At 39.6% G+C, this 6,500-nt stretch overlaps 1 protein-coding gene across 2 annotated transcripts in view; it reads right to left on the bottom strand.

Moving 5' to 3' along the window:
- csrnp1a (cysteine-serine-rich nuclear protein 1a) overlaps nt 1–1,222 on the bottom strand; it is a 7,274-nt gene extending 6,052 nt beyond the window's left edge. For both annotated transcript variants that reach the window (XM_034888880.1, XM_034888882.1), the window contains exon 1: nt 991–1,222. The gene's annotated coding sequence lies outside the window, so the exon portion shown is untranslated. The remainder of the gene's footprint in view (nt 1–990) is intronic.
- Between the last annotated feature and the right edge of the window lie 5,278 nt (nt 1,223–6,500).

The raw sequence follows: 6,500 nt of genomic DNA, 5'->3' as shown, positions 1-6,500 counted from the left end.
ACACTTGGAGTGAGCAACTTCCTGGATTCATCAACAATAAGAGGTGTCTTGTGCCCTTACATTGTTTACACAACAGAAGCCTGTGCTGCATACAGTCAGGTGTAAAAGGATTTGGCTCAGCTGAAAAACATCTGCATGGTTTTAATAAAATGACAGTATTTCCAATTATTGCTGCATTACAGTTTTATTGCTGCCACTTGTCCCAATTATGTCACATGTATTACATCTTATAACTGACAGAGGGGAGAGACTGTTCATACGTATGCTCTGAGACCGCATCAATAGTTTAAAGGTTCAAAGCAGCAAAAGCACGTAGTGCACGTGCGCGTTACTGTGAAACAGGAATAGGGGGTGCTAAACTCAGTTCTACTGAAGTAGTTAGGAATAGGCTGGATGGCATTTTATAGTGACACTATGGGTGGAGGCGGGGCTACCACGACGCATAATACGTTCACAATACTATCGTTATTGTTTTCAGGCACTTTAAATCCCTACAGGAATGTTGCGGGAATGTTATACTGAGTTTTCATTGAGAGCTAGAGTCGTTTCCTGTTTGGCATAATAACAGTCATTAGGCAGCCGACCTCTTCACCCCTTACGGAGACACACAGCGATCATGTCAGCTACAATGACAACACTGTTCCCCCTGTCTTTACAGGAGAAACACCAGCAGCCACAGTCCCATTCAAACTAGAGCAAACTTCCTGTGCTGCCTCAGAGCTGACAGCAGACAGAGTGGAGTCCGTGTAATGATAGGAAGTTTGTTTAAACAGTACTTTAGTAAGCTGTTTGAGTCTAAATGTAACAGCCGAATTAACAGTAGGGGTTCAGAAATTTCACAGAATTAACGTTATGGGCTACGTCATTCTATAAACATAATACAAAGTGATAATAAAAAATTTAAGAAAACGAGATGGTCACAAACCAGTAATTACTGATAGAAACCCCATAGGAGTAAAACAGTGATTTTTTTTTTCTTCAGTTACTCACCACAAAGTCAAATGCAGCATAATAACCAAAAAGGCTGAAATTGACACGAAGTTATAGGTCTTGTCTGCCATCCAGCCAGCTGAGCATTGAGTGACTCTGTCTGTCTGTGAAACTAGACTGTAGTCCCAGTTTGAACCGATGGTGAGTGTGGGACTAACCAAAGAGACGACGTTTAGATAGTGATAGCAAGATAGTGCGACGCCTGGAATTTTCTCAGACGTCACACGTGCGTATTTCTATCAGGATAGCGAGCGAATCCTTCATTGTTGTACTTAGTAAGCCAATCACAAGCCAAAAGCTACATGATACTCCACCCCAGGAAACAGTACCACCGTTGTTTACTGATTCATACACAACACAAGGCTGTCAATAAACCTAGCTAAATACTGCAACTGTTACGACGTCTCAAATCAGCCGAACCTCGTTTAGACCAAAATAACCAAAGGTGATACACACTAGCTTAACGAAAGTCATTTTTTAACTTTATACCTTAGCTAATTTAAACAGTTAGCAAGTATTAGCTCGCCTGCTCGACGAAACCGGAAGCGATTGGGAGCATGAATCATCTCGCTTTCCAGAAGTCCTCTCTGTGGCTCCCTGACTGTCTTGACGCAGACGATGACACAAGCAGAGGCAGGAGACGCTCGTCACTGATGCCCACGGTTGTGTTCACAGTCCACACTGTTACAACCAGTAATGTGTGCTGGCAAATAAATAACTTATAAACCTCCAGCTGGTGATTATCAGAAGGCAATCACCCAACCTTATGAACGAGTTAGACATGTTGACTCATTTGGATTGTGGCAGCATTTTACTTGGTTCATTTCCTTATTTGATCCAATAAAACAAAAGATGTTCAGTGAATCGAGGGTGGACAAAATAATGTGAATACCCTACAGAAAAATAGGCTAAGTGAGGCTAATATTTTTCAGCTTTTGTTGAGTGTCAGAATTGTTTATTTCACTTAATTTTGGAGGCTGTAATGTTTTGTATTTCTCTCACTTTGACCTGCATTTATGTGTTCCCCTCTTGGAAAATGTAATAAACTAGATTATATTTGGTTGTCAAATTCAGTGGTACTTAAATTTCAACATTATTGTTAAGTGGTTACATTTAGAAAAATATGCATTGAGTTTCTGATAAGATTTGACTCCTCATGGCTTTTCATTTCCTCAACAGACTGTCTGGTCGTTTGTATCTGTGTAAATTACCTTTAAACCTCATGTAAAAATGGTGATCAGGGCTGTATTAAAGGTGACTCATGCAGCCAGGTATTCATCTTACATTTCTGTAACATGACTCACTGGTATTCTTCTGAGATGGTGATTTAAGTTAGCCACTCCTAAACAGGTAACTCCCTGAAGTAGAGAAGCTGTAGATGGGCAGAGTTATGGAATTGGGTGTAAAGCTTCTGCTTCTTGTAATCATGGAAAAATCCTCCTCCCTGATTTCCTGTCATACTTTATTTGGCACAGATGGCATTAGATAGAAACTGAAGTTTGTCTTTGTGTCCACGTGAAAACATGCACATGCTCATTGTGAATTAATCAAACTGTTATGCTACCGTTCTTTGGAAAAATACTGAAGGAGAAAAAGTAAAGCGACTGGATTAACATTCCACTGTCTCTTCTTTTAAAGATAATCATAGAATACTCTGGGTTCCCGAACGGGAGGAAAATAAAGCTCAAAGAGACAAACAGAGCGACAGATTAGCAGATGGACAGACGGATGAACAGAAAGGCATACAAGTCCAAAATACTCTTGAGCTTTGACCCCATGTTGATACACATCCATGTTTCAGTTTGACAAAAAACTACTAGGCTACCTGTTGGTCTAAACACTCTTGCCAGAGGAAGGACTGCTTGTTCTGTCCTCAGCATTCAGTGGAAGTGTGTTATGAGAGTGTGACCCACTTTGGCTGGGATCACTCTAGTGTATGTGTGTGTATCTTTTCCACTGACCTGCGTGGGGAGTAAACACCATAAGAGACAGGGCTGCAAGAGAGGAGGAAATTACTAGTAAAGTGAAACAGCACATAAATAACAAAGAATTGTCTAATAGATAATGCTCATTCTTGGACTGTTTGTCAATAAATGTGTAAGTATTACTAAAGTAAATGATGTGCGGTAGATTTAGCAACTTCCAGTCTGGGATACTGTGTGACATAATACACACGATCAAAGTGCTGCGCAATGCTACATAACTATTTATAGTCACGCACACTGCCTGACCAAAATACACTTGTGCCATACTGTAGGAGTTTTCTGTTCCTTTTGTGACTTTGTCATATGCTTCAGTGTGTCAGGAGATTTTCCAAGATCACACTAGTGCAGCACTACCAGAGAAGGAGATGAGTAATGGAAGAAATTAATATTTCACAGTAAGTCGCACTACAATGGTCATTTCTAGTTTAGCACAATTTACTGATATTTACTGTATTTGTTCACTTGTTACAGTGATACAGCCATCAAAGTCGAACTAACCCATGTTCCCTAACCTGATTTATTAAAAAAATCTAAATCATTTTATAAACATATCATGCAAATAACAATGAAGTCAAGGTATGTTTACATTATTCTACAGGTGCTTTCAATGTAATATCCTACGCATGACAGGTGATCCTATCTTGAATCATGGAGGACAGGGAGAGTAAACTCTAACTGTGCTTTTTTCTATGTTACATAACTTATAGTAAACCTCCATTGTGGCAGTCTCTCAGGTTGCTGCCACTGGCTCTTATGGCCCCGTTTTTCTGTCAAGATGTGCCAGCGATGGCCCACATACAGCAATATACTGATAGAGTTTGAAAAAAGCTTCAGGCATGTGAAACTGTGCCCCAATTCCTGCTTTGATTTACTCCTCTTTCACATTGAAGACCACTCTCCGTTGTCCTGGGCATAACAGGAAGTATCAGGTAGTGTCAGATTGTGTGTTGTTGCTTCCAGTCAGGTTGTGATGTGAGGTGCCAAATGGAGCCACATGCTGCCAGGAGATTGTTTTGTTTTCTCAAAATACTTCCTTGACAACAGAACTGGAGATAGATAGATAGATAGATAGATAGATAGATAGATAGATAGATAGATAGATAGATAGATAGATAGATAGATAGATAGATAGATAGATAGATAGATAGATAGTCAGGTAGAGACTCAGGGAAACACAGGCAGTAACAAAAGAAAATGAACATGATTCACTTCCTCAGAAACACATACTCCCACGTTTCCTCTTTCTGTCTTTCAGAATTGTTGATGGCTCCTCTTGTGGAAATGTCACCTACACATGAGTTGGCTCCTTTATACATGGCCTCTGATGTCATGTTTTGACAGTGGTCACCATGGTCACAAGGGCAAACGTAGCCTAGACGTTTCTATTTTAGAGCATGGTAAAGCAGTGAATCATTATGTGTGCCTTCATCATCAGCAGCAGCAGCAGCCGCAGCAGCATGACTGCTATCACCATCAACATTGTCAACATTTTTGCAGTCATTATTGTTATCACTATTTATGTCAGTGGTGTTCTTGGTTTTATACATGATGCTCTTATTCTGACTTCAGGCTAACTCATTTTGTCTTGGTATTCATGTCTGAAGCCGTTACATCAGTTTTCCAGATTTACATAAGTTCAAAGACTTCAGTGAGGTTCAAATTTTAAAGGTCCCACATTATGCTCATTTTCAGTTTCATTCTTGCATTTTGGGAAACTTCTGTATTTAGAGCCTTTAAACTCAAACCTTCATCAAAGAGACTCCAAGTTCACTTTTGGCACTCAGGAAATCAAATAAAGGCTTTGGGTAAAATTTCACAACAGGGACACCAAAAGTGATGCGTCAACTCCCGTCTTTTTGTCTGTGCTGTGGTATCAATTCAGGGGTGACACCAGAGAACTTCCTGTGACACCCTAATGGCAGGCGCTGGACTTGTGCCAAGTGAACGTCTGCATAATCCCGGGGACGGTCCAGTGCTGATAGTGTATCTCCATCACTCTGGTTACAACATCCTGGAGTCAAGGGTGCTCTCTGTGCAACATGTAGGTTGAAAAATGTACATGAGCAAGATCTATGCTTTACAATGCTTTATAAAACAGTAGATAAGTGATTTTATTAACAGAATTTTTATTTACAGCATGTCATTTTTCTTAAAAAAGGCATTTCGGTCATTGTAGCACTACATAACATCAGCTATGCATTAACACTTTAACAGTAAAGCTGCAGCCCAGTTTGCAAAGTAGGTTACAAAACTACAACTTCCAACAGCAGTGATCTTATCTCGATGCATGTGAGCAGCATGAGCTTGTAGCAGCCAAGCAGCTGTGTGATTGGGTTTGACTTTCTTCCTTCAACAATGAACCTCTTGTCAACATTAACCAGAGAGCTGTGGTGACCTTTCTTACAAACTTACAAACTGGCCTGTGTGATGCAATGTGGACCCAAAAGGCGTTTTCCCTGAAGGAATGTAGTAAAGACGGGTTTCCCCTTTACTTTTCTCTGTTTCTATTATGCATTCGCAATGACAAGTTGTGTGCATGTGCAGAGAAAGTGTTCCTGTTCTCATCTTGCCACCGCTGCCGTGGGGGCTCCTGTACTCTCTGAGTTCTTGCACAGTGTACTCTGCTGTTGGTGTTGGCTGTCACATGTGGCTCCATGTGAGGCTTTTGCAGGAACACACAGCAGCAGCAGCAGCAGGATGAAGGAGACCTGCTCTGTTCTCAGCTGTTTGCACCAGTACTGAGCTGTGTGGGGGAGACTGTCTGACTACCCTCTCCCTCCCTCCCCTACATGCTCAATCACTCACTGATTGCCTCTCTTTTCTTCCATTGCAGCTGGCAAAACACATGCATTAAAGACTGACAACACAACTGTTAAACACAGGGTGGGCTTCTCACTTGCCTCCCACTGTTACTTGTCAGGTATTCAAGTACTATTTTATAATCTATTTACATCTCTCTCTCTATACATATATATATATATATATATATATATATATATATATATATATATATATATATATATATATATATACAGTATATATATATATATATATATATATATATATAGACATAAATATCTATATATATACAGATGTTTATATAGGAATTGCTTCTCATTATGCACATACATTTACTACATATCTTTTTTACATTCAGTTTCTTCATTTCGCAATAACTGTACTCCTGTCTACCACAATTTTTTTATATTAGATTTAGATGTATACACTGTTATATGTCTTAGATTATTTATGTTTTACTTGCGTGATTTTCTGTAAATAAATTTTTAATGAGCATTGTCATGACATCCAAGGTTTATATTGCCAACGACTGCTTCTCTGTAAGTGTGTATATACGTATATAACAATACAAATCTGGAAACTTGAAAGCATTGAGACGCATTGTGAATTTGTAGGTGCATTAGAAGTTTATGAACAAAGGCAGCCCAACAATCCTTACTTATTGCAAATAGCTGCCATGTCTACATGTGCACTCACCTGTTTAACTGTTCATACAAAAGATGTTCT

Source organism: Etheostoma cragini, chromosome 12, assembly GCF_013103735.1.
Source record: "Etheostoma cragini isolate CJK2018 chromosome 12, CSU_Ecrag_1.0, whole genome shotgun sequence".
In the NCBI taxonomy this organism is placed as follows: Eukaryota; Metazoa; Chordata; class Actinopteri; order Perciformes; family Percidae; genus Etheostoma; species Etheostoma cragini.
This window is presented reverse-complemented; position numbering and strand designations above follow the sequence as displayed.